This window comes from Diadema setosum, chromosome 9, assembly GCF_964275005.1.
Source record: "Diadema setosum chromosome 9, eeDiaSeto1, whole genome shotgun sequence".
Lineage (NCBI taxonomy): Eukaryota > Metazoa > Echinodermata > Echinoidea > Diadematoida > Diadematidae > Diadema > Diadema setosum.
Window position 1 is genome coordinate 1,153,738 of NC_092693.1, and position 13,674 is coordinate 1,167,411.

General features: G+C 42.2%; 1 protein-coding gene across 2 annotated transcripts in view; it reads left to right on the plus strand.

Moving 5' to 3' along the window:
* LOC140233059 (zinc finger homeobox protein 3-like) overlaps positions 1-13,674 on the plus strand; it is a 162,479-nt gene that overhangs the window by 30,586 nt on the left and 118,219 nt on the right. For both annotated transcript variants that reach the window (XM_072313172.1, XM_072313177.1), the window contains exon 2: positions 6,054-6,161. The gene's annotated coding sequence lies outside the window, so the exon portion shown is untranslated. The remainder of the gene's footprint in view (positions 1-6,053; positions 6,162-13,674) is intronic.

A 13,674-nucleotide genomic window follows, 5' to 3' on the forward strand; every position in this document is an offset into this window, starting at 1 on the left:
GCACTTGTCCTTTCAAAGTATATGGTCTTTGCCTGAAGACCCACAGAGGCACATTGGAGAAATATTGATGATAACATGCATTGGTGTTGATGTATGATGACACATGTGGTCATGGATAAGATGGTGGTCAGCTCTCCTAGGTTCGGTCCTATGTTGACCTGTCTTTCATGTTAGATTCCCTCTGAAATCTTGATCTTGTTCTGAGGAGCCGGAAGCACAAGGTGTAGGCACCTACAGCCTAATTAGAACTGAAGAGCAGGTGGTGGTAGGAGTTCATGTTGTCAAAGAGTAGAACTGAAGTCAAAGTGGACAGTCACCTGTTAACTTACCCATACTCCCCAGATTCACTGCACCTTCCTGATCCATCCTGCTATACCATCTGCCAGCCGTGGTAACTGAGAGTGAGTGAACGACTTTGAGAGTGGGAATTTGTGTGTGCCTTGGAATGGTGGGGGGGGGGGGGGGGGGATGAAGGGGGTACTGTTCGAGTAGCAAACTCATTACCATTACTAGGTTGTTACTTGCTGCTTGGCCTATTCACTGTTGTATAGAGAATCTACTTTGCGTTCTTAACAACCTAAACAATGGGCTCCCAGGACAGTTTAGAAAGTGTTCATTGTTAAACAGTGATGGAGGGACTATAAGGGGGGGGGGGGCATTGTTACCCTCTATACAACCCTCTTCTCCAATATCTTTGGCAGTAATGCACAAACTGTTTGTTTCCCTTTCCTTAATCCTCAACCTGCTATCTTTCCTTAATCCTCAACCTGCTATCTTTCCTTATTCCATCACCATACAAGTAGGTGAACTTGCTGACTAATAAAAGACTGTTTTGTTTTTATATGCAGATCAGGTACACAGAAAGCTGAATTTCAACCAACTCTACACTTTTATTTATTTCCTCTTTATTTTCTATATTTCCTCTCTGTTCTTGACATTGTGAGAGGCTTTTTATTCTTAGTAAGGATGTACTATGAAAAGATGTTGCCATGAAAGCTTATGCGCAATTGTTTTCACTTGCTATCAATTAGTAATATATTGTGCATTGGGGAGGGGGCGTCAGAGATAATGTATTGTAGATTGTGATAAGGACAGGGGCAAGGGGATCCGAATTACAATACAACAGCCAGTTAGCTAGCACCGTCCACCTCCCTGATAGCACTGGTGGTGACAGTAACCACAAGGGGCATCCAAAATGTCTACCATTGCAGGTGATGATGGTCAAATGAAGTGGTCAGTATTGAGATGGTTATCTTACTCTAATAATGTAGGGGAATGGGGGAAGAGGAAAAAATGAAAATGTAAAGAGAAAGAAAAGACAGTGAATAGAATTAAATCAAGATGCAAGACTCGAGGAAACACTTTGAGTGTGAGCCAAGGAGTCAGAGATAGAATTAGAAAGGGGGGGGGGGAGAGAGAGAAGGTGTGTGTGTGTGTGTGTGTTTGTGTGTTTGTGTGTTGAGGGGGGGGGGGGGTAGAGAATGGGGGTGTGTGGACTAGTTTGACCAGACAATTATTGTGACTGGAAGCCAGACTTGACCGTTCACTGCTATCAGATGACCTGTTTGACTGGTCAGCCAAGTCCTGAGGATAGAGCTGTCTGAGTAGTCTACATATTCAGACCAAAGACCCTGTGTTTCGTTTACTCACCTGTTGATTGTTATGGATTACTTGCTAAAAATAAAAGCACATGAGATCATCCTGTATTGATCCTGTGGTTTTGTGTTGTAAAGTCCTTTAGATGTGAGGGGTTTGAGCATTAGTAGGAGCTAAAGTTACAAAATGTTTAGAACCAAGATATTTATGACATGTACCATGATATGCTTATTATGAAAATTATGTACGTTTTTAGGAAGTTTTACATGACAAGTGCATCAGCTAAATACATTTATCAAATATGGTTGTTTGTATAACACAAATGTCTAATGGCAAAATTTGATACCACAAGATTTTAAAGTGCACAATTAGCTACTTCCAAAAAAAAAGTATGTCACACAAATTTATTGCCATAATTATACTGCACTCATAATGATAAATAATGTGGCACTTGCGCCCACCTCTAGACAGGCTTGAAGGGAAACCTGCTGCACTCTTTTAACCCCTCCCTGCCATACTCGATGCCCCTCCCTTCCATACTCGGTACCCCTCCCTGCCATACTCATTACCCTTCCCTTCCACACTCCCTGCCCTTCCCTGCCTACTCGGTACCCTTCCCTGCCATACTTGGTACCCCTCCCTGCCACACTCCGCACCCCTCCCTGCCACACTCTGTACCCCTCCCTGCCATACTCGGTACCCCTCCCTGCCATACTCGGTACCCCTCCCTGCCACACTCCGCACCCCTCCCTGCCACACTCTGTACCACTCCCTGCCACGCTCAGTACCCCTCCCTTCCACACTCCCTGCCCTACCCTGCCATACCTGGTACCCTTCCCTGCCATACTCAGTGCCCACCCTGTCATACTCATACCCCTTCAGTTTATACAGTGACCCACAAATTATTTTCTTTTTCATGTTTCTTTCCAGTTGTTATTATTTACTTTGATATGGAAGATGAGAACTTCGTGAGAGGGCTGCCATCACAAAGAATAGACATTGCTTCATAACAAATAAACCTCTGAAAGTTATTTCCAACATTGTGTTGTAGTTGCAGATCAATATGCAAGGTTAGCGGGCGGAATTACTAGGCTGTGTCCTATTAGTAGGGAGAACAATAGGCGTGGGCAGCCGAGTGACTGTTAAGTCCCTTTCCTGTGGTCCCAGTGGTGCCGAGTACAGGAATGAGATAAAGGTAAACTTAATGAGCCTGGTCTAGCAAGAAGGAGCGGGGGACTATTTGTGAACACTTATCCCTCCCACCTGCTTGAGCAACTTGTATCAAAATATGAAAGCAAAGGTGAGCAAGAAGAGTATACCTTGGATGGGTTTAGTGAGATATTAGAAATTGAGGGTTCGAGGAGGGGGGAAGTCCTCACCAATAATCTTGAGCATCAGGGAGCAGGGAGGCAGAATTGTTCAGTGAGATGACAAACAAAATCAAAATGCAAGCTCCTAGGGGTGAAATGAATATTACATCAGCTGGTCATAAACTCACTTTATGGCAGATGGCTAGTGTGATGCTATGTATCATATTTACTGCTTTGTGAGGTGCTTTGGGCATCCAAGATGGGATATTTTTCTCTTTTTTTCTTTCTTGTAACATTTGAAGTGGGGGGGGGGGAGAGATAGGAGGAATAATGGAATGAGGGATGTATTATCTGAATTATTTCTGCTCTGGTAGATGTCCCACATGTCCTTTGGTATATGCACACACACGCACTGTGTGTAAAGCATATTCTAGAGTAGCCTATGGCCCTCTATGCCCTCAGTGCACTAGGATATGTAGGGCTGATGCGCGACCTCATACGCAGCAAAACAGAAGAGCTCTCGGGAGCAGACAGATAGGGCTTGCCAGTTCCTTCCGTTTGACTGGATGACATCACCACGACGACAGCGGACAGACAGACACATCAGCATGGGTCCAGGCTATTTATAGCCTGCCCAGGCCTGGAGGCTGTATGGTCAGCCAACTGGTCAGCCAACTGCCCAGTATTTTGGTCAGTCATCAATGGACATACCTCCGTAATCTCATCCCACAATAGTCATTCATATTTTATGTCATAAGTTTGGCAAAGGGCTTCCTTCTTGCAAATCACTACATTTATTATTTAGCTACACATTCATCTGACGACACTTACATGCAGATTTATTGTTATTAATGTTTGATTTTTATTCAATCACAACATCATCATTTCCAAAAGTGATGCCTTCGAGATAACTAAGAATGTTTGAGAAAGTTCTGTGTAAATATAGAAATTGCATGCAATTTTCCACCTGCAAAGAATAATGCTTGATGACTAGTGATGTTGTATCAACTACTACTAGCACATTTTATGCTTGTGCTCAGACTAGATGTGTGACACACATCTTCAGATAAACAAAGGAGGAGGTGCCATGATGTAAGAAGCTATTTATGATGCAATCCTCAAACTCAGCTGTCTGACATGGTTGAGAAGTGATGTGATGTTTCATGGCAAGTAGGGAGTCTGATTCATCAGACTACTCATGTGTGTCTCTTCCTGTTACCCACATTTCTCCTTAGCCAACTCCTTGTGGTCAGACTTGGGCCAGTCAGCACAGCTGGCTGGCTACTATTGGTAAATTCTGACCAATCAGTGTTGTTGTTATACTGGAAATATACAGCCAGCTCCGTGTGGCCAAGTCATGGCCAATCAGTGCAGCTGTTACACATGGCCATTCTCATATTGTCAACTTATGACCAATCAGTGCAACTGTTAGAGATATCTAGCTCCCATTGGTCAAGCTCTGGCCAATCAGTATGAGTGGTTATTTCTGATGTATATTAGTTTATCTGGTCTTGCAGTAAAGTTGTGAACATGAGTAGTATATCTTAGTTGTGTATATTTCAAACCATTCTATCTTTTTCCTTGCTTCTTTTATGTGTTCTCTCTTTTTTCTGTCTTTATTCATCTTTCACTCTTTCTCTCACTCTTTTATATTCCAGGTAGTTAGTACTAGTTTTGAAGACTGAATAGTAACAAACAGGAAAGAATATTGCATTGTTCTATTCTTCTTTCATTCATTTAAGCATGAAAGATGATATTTCAAATATTCATAATCCAAAGGAAGTGTGGTTTAATGACAACTTAATTGATGAAAAGATTCCAAATTAATTAATCATAAGCACAGAAACACACAGGTCTATATACATACACACAAACAGAGACAAGATAAAATTAGTCGCCACACCCCCAAATCAAATCTATTTAAGTACAGCAGTGTCTCATTCAATTAATTAAGGCACTGATATTCTTAATTAAGAAAACACCATAACAGGTATTTTAGATGAGCTTGACCATTTCAGGACACAATACCAGCACATCCATGAATTTGTCCAATTCCAAATTCATGAAATTCTGGGGCATTGCAGTAAGCTGCTTATGGGACAGAATTAACCCGTTTAAGATTGTGCAGTAGGGTGACTGTTAAGCATGAAAGGTGGCAAGTCCTAATGGCTTACATATGGACAAGTGTCAGTGGCCAATGGCTTAATCACTGGCTTGTGTCCCATTCATCAAAATCTAATGAAAGCTATAGCCACATTAGAGACAATGTTTATACTGGCTCGCTGTGCAAACAGGGAAAGAAATGCAGATAATCTCCCCGAGATATGAGGGACTGAGAAACACCAGGAAGAAAACATTCCCCACTCCTGCCCATCTTTTTCTGATAGTCTGACCTTTCCAAGTTACATTTGCATATATGTAAATGAGGGGCAGTGTGACCAGCCAAGGGGAGGAAGCTGACTCCAAAGAAGGCCGGCTGTAGTTGGTCCTCACTTGGCCATACTTGGCCATGCACATTCTCCCACTGGTTCTCATCCCCATAATCTCTGTCTCTGCCTAATTCCTCATTATACTCCCAATAATTTAAACCTACATATCTCTCTCAATAAATCCTCCTCTTTCTTTTTTCCTCTCTTTCTCTTTCATTTCATTCTCATCATATCACATATTCAAAGTTTTGGAGGGATTTGATTTTTTTTTTAATCCTCTTCCTTCTGTACAAGTTCCCTCCTAGAAACAACAAGAGAATGGCCTATTCAAATCACCTGTGCCACAAAGCCATTCTCTGTAGGCACGCAGAGCTTTTATTTCTCAGTCTCTCTCCTCTTGTTTTGTTCGTAGCCTCTCAGCCGACAATAAGCTGACCCCATTAATTTGCTGAAGCCCTGTTGTGTGCCCCACTGCTTTTCGTGCATTCTTTACCAAATCGCAAAGTAGTTTTAAAAATGGAGAGAATAGGCTGGCGGGGGAAGAAAAAAAATCACGTGGATGATTTAGAGGAATAGGGCAGTGGTTGGTGGAGAAACAATAGTCATCTTCACTTATTGTGTCGATGGGGGTTTTTGGTCTCTGACTTGGTCGTCTAATAATGGGTGGGAGAGTTAAGCAGTCCTGATTTGTTTTGTCTCTCCCACTGTATGCATGCAGGCATATCTTCTCACTTGCGGCATTCTGGAACAGCAGTGCAGAGTGATTGCCTGAGCCTAGTCCAACAAACCAGCCAGCCAGCTCCTTGGATTTTATCATTTCTTGCAGGTAATTTCATACAGTCACACTTACTAGATGTGCGTATTGCATGAAATCTCTTCCTTTTTGCTCCTTTTCTGTCATCCTTGGGACTGTCAGAGAGAGTAGGCTGATGGGGTTGGATGACCTCTCGTACTTAGTGTCCAGTGCTCTGGACGACGAGGCTTACTTTGGCACCCTTTGGGGGTGTGCTAGTCTTTTACGAATAGAAGTCCGGCTGTATGCTTGGCCATGCGCTGCTCACAGAACTGAAGAGACAGATGTTGCTAAGGCCCATTTGTGGCATTGTGTCTGCTAGTCATTAGTGTATCGCATTTGATTGGGACCTACACCTGGTTATAAGCAATAGTGGCAATTCTAGCTACGTTCACTTACGAAAACAAGGAAAAGGGAGTGTGATGTTTAGTCCCTCTCCTTGCCCTTTGACCCTCGGGCTTTCTCAGGACAGTAAGTATCCCAGCTGCTAATCCAACAAAACTTGAGCAAACCTTTATTTCCTGTGCCAGCCAGACAATCTTGATGAAGCAAGCAGAGTGGCAGGATAGACTTGAATGGCCGGGCGTGACCCAGTGTAAGAGGCCGCCCTTCTGTGAGGCAGAAAACACTGTTGACATTGTTTGACAGTCCGCTCACAAATCAGACACAAGCCTCTTTAGAGTCAGCTCCCCCGATTTTGCTTTGATATTTCGCGCTTCGCCAAATAGCTTGGACGGGAATCATATTTGCTCTTCTCCATATTGTTCTTGCCACTCTTATACCCTTCTAGAGTTATTCCAACCTGCCATGATTAACTGAGTCCTGGGTCTTTTATTAGGGAACTCGGTTAAAGCAGCCAAGTACAAATGGCATTCTATGATGGTCTGTTTGACTCATCATTATTTGTCTACTTGAAATCCTCACATTTCAGGAGCTTTTCATTTGCCTCCACTATTATATGTCCATTTTCTTTTGACTTCCATTCATTTCCCTAGGGGGAAGTAATTTACAGTATACAGTGGCTTTCCCTGGCATTTGGCTGAAAAAAAAAAAAGGGAAGTGACATGCACAGCAAATGATATATGTGAAGTTAGGCTTAAGGAACAGTTAACAGGGATGTTACCAGAGGATATTACAAGTAAATAGTGTTAAGAAACAAAGGGAAAGTAACAAGAATCACAATAGAGGAATGGAATGTAGCAGTAAGAATTTGACAGCCATCTTGATATCTTTAGAATTTGTAGGTACAATTTTTGTATCTGAAACTGACTGATGTAAACTTAGCCAAATAAAACTTGAAATCTTACCGTTCTTTCATTGTTGGGCATTTTTGGCTTGCCTTAGAATGAAAGAATATCTCAAGGGTCATGTGCTTTTGACCGTAAAAATTACTGCTGTACTATGTTTGCAACATGACTCATTTTCTCAAGCCACAATGGGCCCATTTTAGTTCAGGACTCCAGTGACATTTCGGCAAACCTTTGGAGTGAGAGTCAATGCCATTAACCCTTCGCCCCTCTCCCAGTCTCCTCAAACTGAGCTAATCATGGCAGTGAAGGGAATAAAAGGTGCTCTTTGATGTCATGTGCTGCTTGGGGCACAAAATCCTGCCCTATCTTGGAATGCTCTGGCAGTGAGGATAGAAAACTAGATGGGAAAGGGCAACATGTGGTGGTAGAAAAGGGCTACAGAGGGATGGAAAATGAAAAAAAAAATGTTTTTAATCTTTGCAATGATGAGCAATGAGGTATGAATGAGAGTTTTAGAAGAGGATGAAGAGCAGGGGGAGTTTGAGGAAATATCAGGCTTTGAAGGAGTGGCAGGGATAGTTGTGTGAAAGTTGGACAGAAAAACGGGTGAGGAAGGAGAAGGAGAAAACAACTCCATGGTGATGTAGAAAGAAGACCTTCAGTTTAGTGACTGTATCTCGGAGGTATTTTTGGACTAGATTCCTTTGCCCTAAGCAATCATAATGTGTATTGTCTTGGGCTAATCTGCATTAAAAATCTCAATCCTCCGTGGAGGATTAACTGCCAGCATGCCCACAGTCTCTGGACCTAGGGCAAAGAAACAACACTCTCAGAGGGGGAAAAAAAAGGAGAATTAACACACAAGAGGGGGGGGGGGGGAAGAACAAAAGCAGGAAAGGGAAGAGAGGTTGATGAATGAGCTTGATGCTTTTCAGAGGTATAGTGTTGAAACAGAACTGGAGAGGGGAGTCTATAAAGTTGAAATGTGTCTATTCTTGGCTTGAATGCTCTTGTATGTAATCATCACCCTGTGCAGGCTTCGATCCTCTTTGCCCTGAACTGAACCGCGCATTAACTCCCTAATTCCACGCCAAGGACACCGGGACTGGATAATTTCATTTACATATGCAAATTGCATCAATTGCAGCGACCATACCTGGCAAGGTAGGAGAGGTGTGAAAGAGATCTATTGTCTGTCACTAGCCTCCTGAGACCCACTTCAATGCAACATTCTTTCCTTCTTACTTAACCCCACTTTGCCTACTTGCTTTTCATCCCATTCATCTCCCAACCCCTACCCCCAACCCCTACCCCCCCAACCCCTACCCCCCAACCTCAAGATGGCATTTGTATATGACGCAGTGCACTCCCCTTCTTTCATACTTCATGCCATAATGATATCTTTCCAGCTATATATACTCAATTTGTGAACCCCTTCAGCATTTCACAATTGTAGACTTTTCTTTTCAACATTGGAGAGAAGCTGACAACAAAATGTGACGTTCATATTTCTTTCAGAGTGGTGCCGTGAGCTTAGAGATGTCATCTTCATCGAACAATACTGGTTGTTTTCTTTTGCATTTCATCTCATAAATTTGCATTTTATAACTTTCTTTCATGCACTAAAAACTGTTTGAAGTTTAATTTGTATTTTTTAAATTTCTTTCAAGAACTAGAAACTATTAGAAGTGCAAAGTTTGGGTGGGCATTTTAGAAACTTTCAAGAAAGAATGAAAAATGTCAAGCTTTGCTCTACTTCCATTTAATCATGATGAAAAGTGTCATGCAACATGCAGCAGTATCTTCTATAATGGCTCAGACAAAATATTGATAATGAATCAAAGACTCTCATAAGACTCTCATAGAAGTTATAGTTTTGATTTTATTTGTCTTTAAGGGTATCAAGAATATGCAATGAAGTAGAAAAGTAGCTACTGAGAACAAACTATAGACACTTTGATATAGATCTTTAATTTTCTTTTGCTGCTAAAGCTCGAATGGGACTTTATGTAAGTGTTGAATTAACATAGATGGGCATTGGGCAGATAGGGGAGTATATTGTCCTCTTGATTGACAGATTAAAAGCTTTTTGTATGCTGTTTAGTATTTGTTTCATTGGAGCATGAATGTGTTCTTCCCCATCCTTTCTGCCACCACTTCCCCCTCCACTTCTTTTGCCACCCTTCTCCTCCTATTCTTCAGACTCCTATTTTTTCTCCTCCTTCTCCACCTCCTCCTCTTTCTCCTACTTCTTCTCTCCCTTCTCTATCTCATCACTATCATCATCATCATCATCATCATCATCATCATCATCATCATCACCACCACCATCATCATCATCATCACCACCACCACCACCACCGTCATCATCATCATCATCATCATCATCATCATCATCATCATCATCGCCATCAACAGACATGTGAAGATGATGAGGTGTGGTTGGCCTTGTGACAGGTGTCCCTAGAGAGGGTGGTGGGAGGGGAAGTCCCTACTCCTTGAGTTGAGGGTGTCAAGGTCAAATGAGTTCACCTCCTCTGTCATTCATCAAACCTGCAATGATGATATGGATTTTATTAATTATGATGATAATCATGATAGTATGAAAAACAATGATGATAATTTGCAGTGATGTTAGGGAGAATGAAAATAGTGATAATGATGAAGACGAGGGCCATAGAATTTTAGAAATTTTTAGGATCTGTATTGATGAATAGTCCTTGTATATTAGTCAAGGTCCTGAGGTCTCAAGGCAAAGTCTTGTTATTCTGCCTCTGTGGCTGCTGATACACTCACTGCTTTTCCCTGTCCATTCATGGGACACTTCCAAACCCAAACACCCCTTGTTTTCCCTCTCCGTCTAATTTTTCCCCTGCCTACCAGGGCCCTATACCCCTGCCGCTTCCTGGAGCACTCCCCAATGCCTTGTTGACATTAAACTCCGTTTCTTACCAGTCAGGAAGTAACCTGCACACTGCCTGGATCGTCTCTTGTTTCACATATCCTTTATCTGCCCTTAGCTTACCTGGACATTGACATATTTTCCATAGCCATAGCCCCTCCCTTTCACACACACACTCTCTCTGTCCATTCTTTCATACTGGCCTGTTCTTCATGTTTACTAGTTTGCATCTCTTCAGAAGTTGGGAGCTGTGTTTGCTATTTTTATGTTTTGACTAATGCTAATGAGGAAGAGTTATGAGGTACTTGCTGTTTTGGTTGCAGACTTGACACTCCGATGTGAAGTGTCTGTAGCTGAGCACTGCATCTCTTTCCCTATGGTCTTTATGCAGATTCCGGGGCCCGTGGCTGTGGCTTGTCGCTGTGGCAAATGTGTGTAACGAACACTTAATCCCAGGAAAGGATGTGGAAGGGGAAAAAAAAAAGAGAATGCCTGGGAAGTGTGACCGCAATTATCAAGGAGAGGTAGAAGACAAGGCAATCTTTGGAGATTAAGAAGCGAGAGGTGCTGGAGAGATAGAAAGAGAGAGCCAGAGAGATAGACAGAGCTGTAGATATAGAGATGTACATGTGCCTAGCCTGGGAACCATCTTAACTTGATGAGAGTCAGTCTCCGTAATGGCGATACGACCCCACATTAGCAAATGTAAATAATGCATACAATTTCATCGGCAATCCAGCTAGGACTGTGCGCGCGTGGTGTTCTCTGGCCAGGAAAGGTATTTGAGGAGGCTGCTTATTCAAATGTGAAACAGGATTGGGAGAGGGGAGCAGAATGAAGAAATGAAGAGTCAAAAAACCAAGGAGAGGAAGAAAACAGGATGGAGAAAAGAAAGATACAATGGGGGAAGAGAACATGAGAGAGAAAGAGGGAGAGAGATGACATGTATGGTATCTTTGAAGCGTTAATTCTCTATCAGGCTTGGAGTCATGCCGAGATGTGTCATGGTTGGAGAGTGGACAGTACGATGACTTTCACTGGCTGGTAGCAAGCCATGTCAGCAGGGGTGTCATTCCGTCAAAGTCAACAATAAGTTTGTTGCACATGCCATGTTGCCTGCATTATTGCCACCATGCATGGTTGCTGCAGCTTTTTAGTCTCTGAGTGTTGCCCAATGTGGCAGATCAGTTGCTTAATCCCAACTGCTCTAGTCCTAACCTCTCATGGGAGGCAATATTTGGCAGGAATGAGCTGGAATGCTTATAAATAGGTATGTTTTATCAGTAGAGGAGGTAAATAGTAAGGCACGTAGTCCCATGCACACATGCTCAAAATTCATGGTTTTTGAAAACTGATTTTTGCCTTGCAATGAAAAAGCGATGTATTTTTGTGTGTGGACACAAAAATATATATTCAAGCAATATTCATGACAATGTGAAAATCAATGCAATGTAATAAAAAAAAGAGAAAAAACAAAGAACTCATGCGATATTTATTGGCATGGCATGTATGAATGGCAAGAAATCATTTTTTTTTTTTTTTTTTTTGTAGTAGTGAAAAATACCCATCATGCAACTCCCCACGTTAGGTCCAAACACCCAAGTGCCCAAGGCCATGTTCCAATCATTGTTTAGACATGCACAGTCTGGAATTCAAAACACTTCCTTCCGAACGCTGGTAAGTTAATGACATTGATTTTGGCATTGCGACGCAAAAATGCCCCCAGTAACTCCTGTGTGTGAATGCAGCTATTCCCTGCGAAGATGAACTCTTTCCTCTTGCATCCAATCTACAGGTGGTATGTTAGCACCTGCTGTATGGTTCCACCTTGCCACCTCCACACTCCATCGGTATGTCGGGAGGAACTCAAAAAGTCTTGGCCTGTCCCTCCCCATCCCCCTGATTTGGTCAATAGCTCTTATTCCCCCCCCCCCCATTCTGCTAGTTTGTATTAACATATTCTAGAGTGGCTTCATAAAAGCATCATACTTAACCCGTTGAGGACGGACTGATTTTGCTATAACACGTATCACCTGCCCGAGTATTCTTGGGACCCATCTTCAACAGGTTAACAGCACAAAGAAAAATTGAAGAGTCTAATTCTCAGCTTTGTTGATACTAACAGAGAAAAAGAAATGTTTTAGACAGAGGGGAATACAGATCTGTGGTATGCATTTTACACCATGACACATTTTGTCACCCACATAAATATTCCATTGTCATACACATGAATGTTTCACAAAATTTGACTTGTCAGGATATATGTTTCTTGCCTCTTGTGATCAGTAATTATGCCTGCACTGATCTCAGCCCTGAGAGTCTGAAGATCAAACTCCCATGCACACCAGAAAAAAAAGGAAGAGAGAAATTCTTTCCTGTTTTTCCTTCACTTCTGAAAGCTTGACTTGTCTCCAAAGTGTCTTATCTCGTCCATTATGAAAGCATGGATTTGATTACTACTGTAAAAATGTAAATGTTTAGCTGTGAAATTCACTGCCATGCAGTAATGTTGAGGCCTTCTCTTTTTTATTTGTCTCCCCGGAGTTGTAGACTTTTTCCCACCCCTTGTCAGGACATTAGCACAAACTAGTCTTATCTCTCAGACTTACTTTCTTAATTACATCGTCAGTCAGCCATATATTCACTTGATTTATCATATGCAGTGTTTCACTAGTTTAATGCTATTATTTGTCATCTTTTCCTACAAGTTGATGAGCTTAGAGCAATCTTACGCTGCATCTTCCACTTGGAAACATGATGCAAGAATTGCAGATGAGCTCTCCCCTATCCGGCTTGGGCACATTTTCAGACCTCCTCCCGCTTCTTTTATCGATGAAGTTGATAAGGCAGTATGGGAAGGGGGAAGGACTTCTGCATGACTGAATGAGAATCTTGACCAGAACTTGTGATGGATAGCAGTCACTGTCACTGGCCGGTCATGTTATGACATGATGTTAGACTTCTAACCCAAAATATCCGTCTGAGATCAGGTATTGCTGAGAAAAAGATTAGAGTAAGGAGAGAGAGAAAGAGCGAGACGAGGAAACAGTTAGATAAAAGGGTTTTGCACTCCCAAGCTAGATGGTGAGTTGAGACCAGAACTCCTTGGATAATGCACATCATCCATGGGTCCGCTCTTCCCGTTTTAATTGACTCTAAAAGGTCATGTTCGCAGATTTTGTTTCTTTTGCATCACAAATCAGATTAAATATGCTGATGCCTTTCTTTCCAGCTGAAAAAGACTTCAGTTTTCCTGCAAGAACTGAGCTTTTTCTCCCATCTCCCCCAATCCCCTCTCTTTCTCCCGCAGTTGACATTTTCTGCCTAATGTTCTTTACTCTGTCCTTAGGATGCATGCAAACTTTTCTTATCTCCAGTGTGATGCTATGTCTAA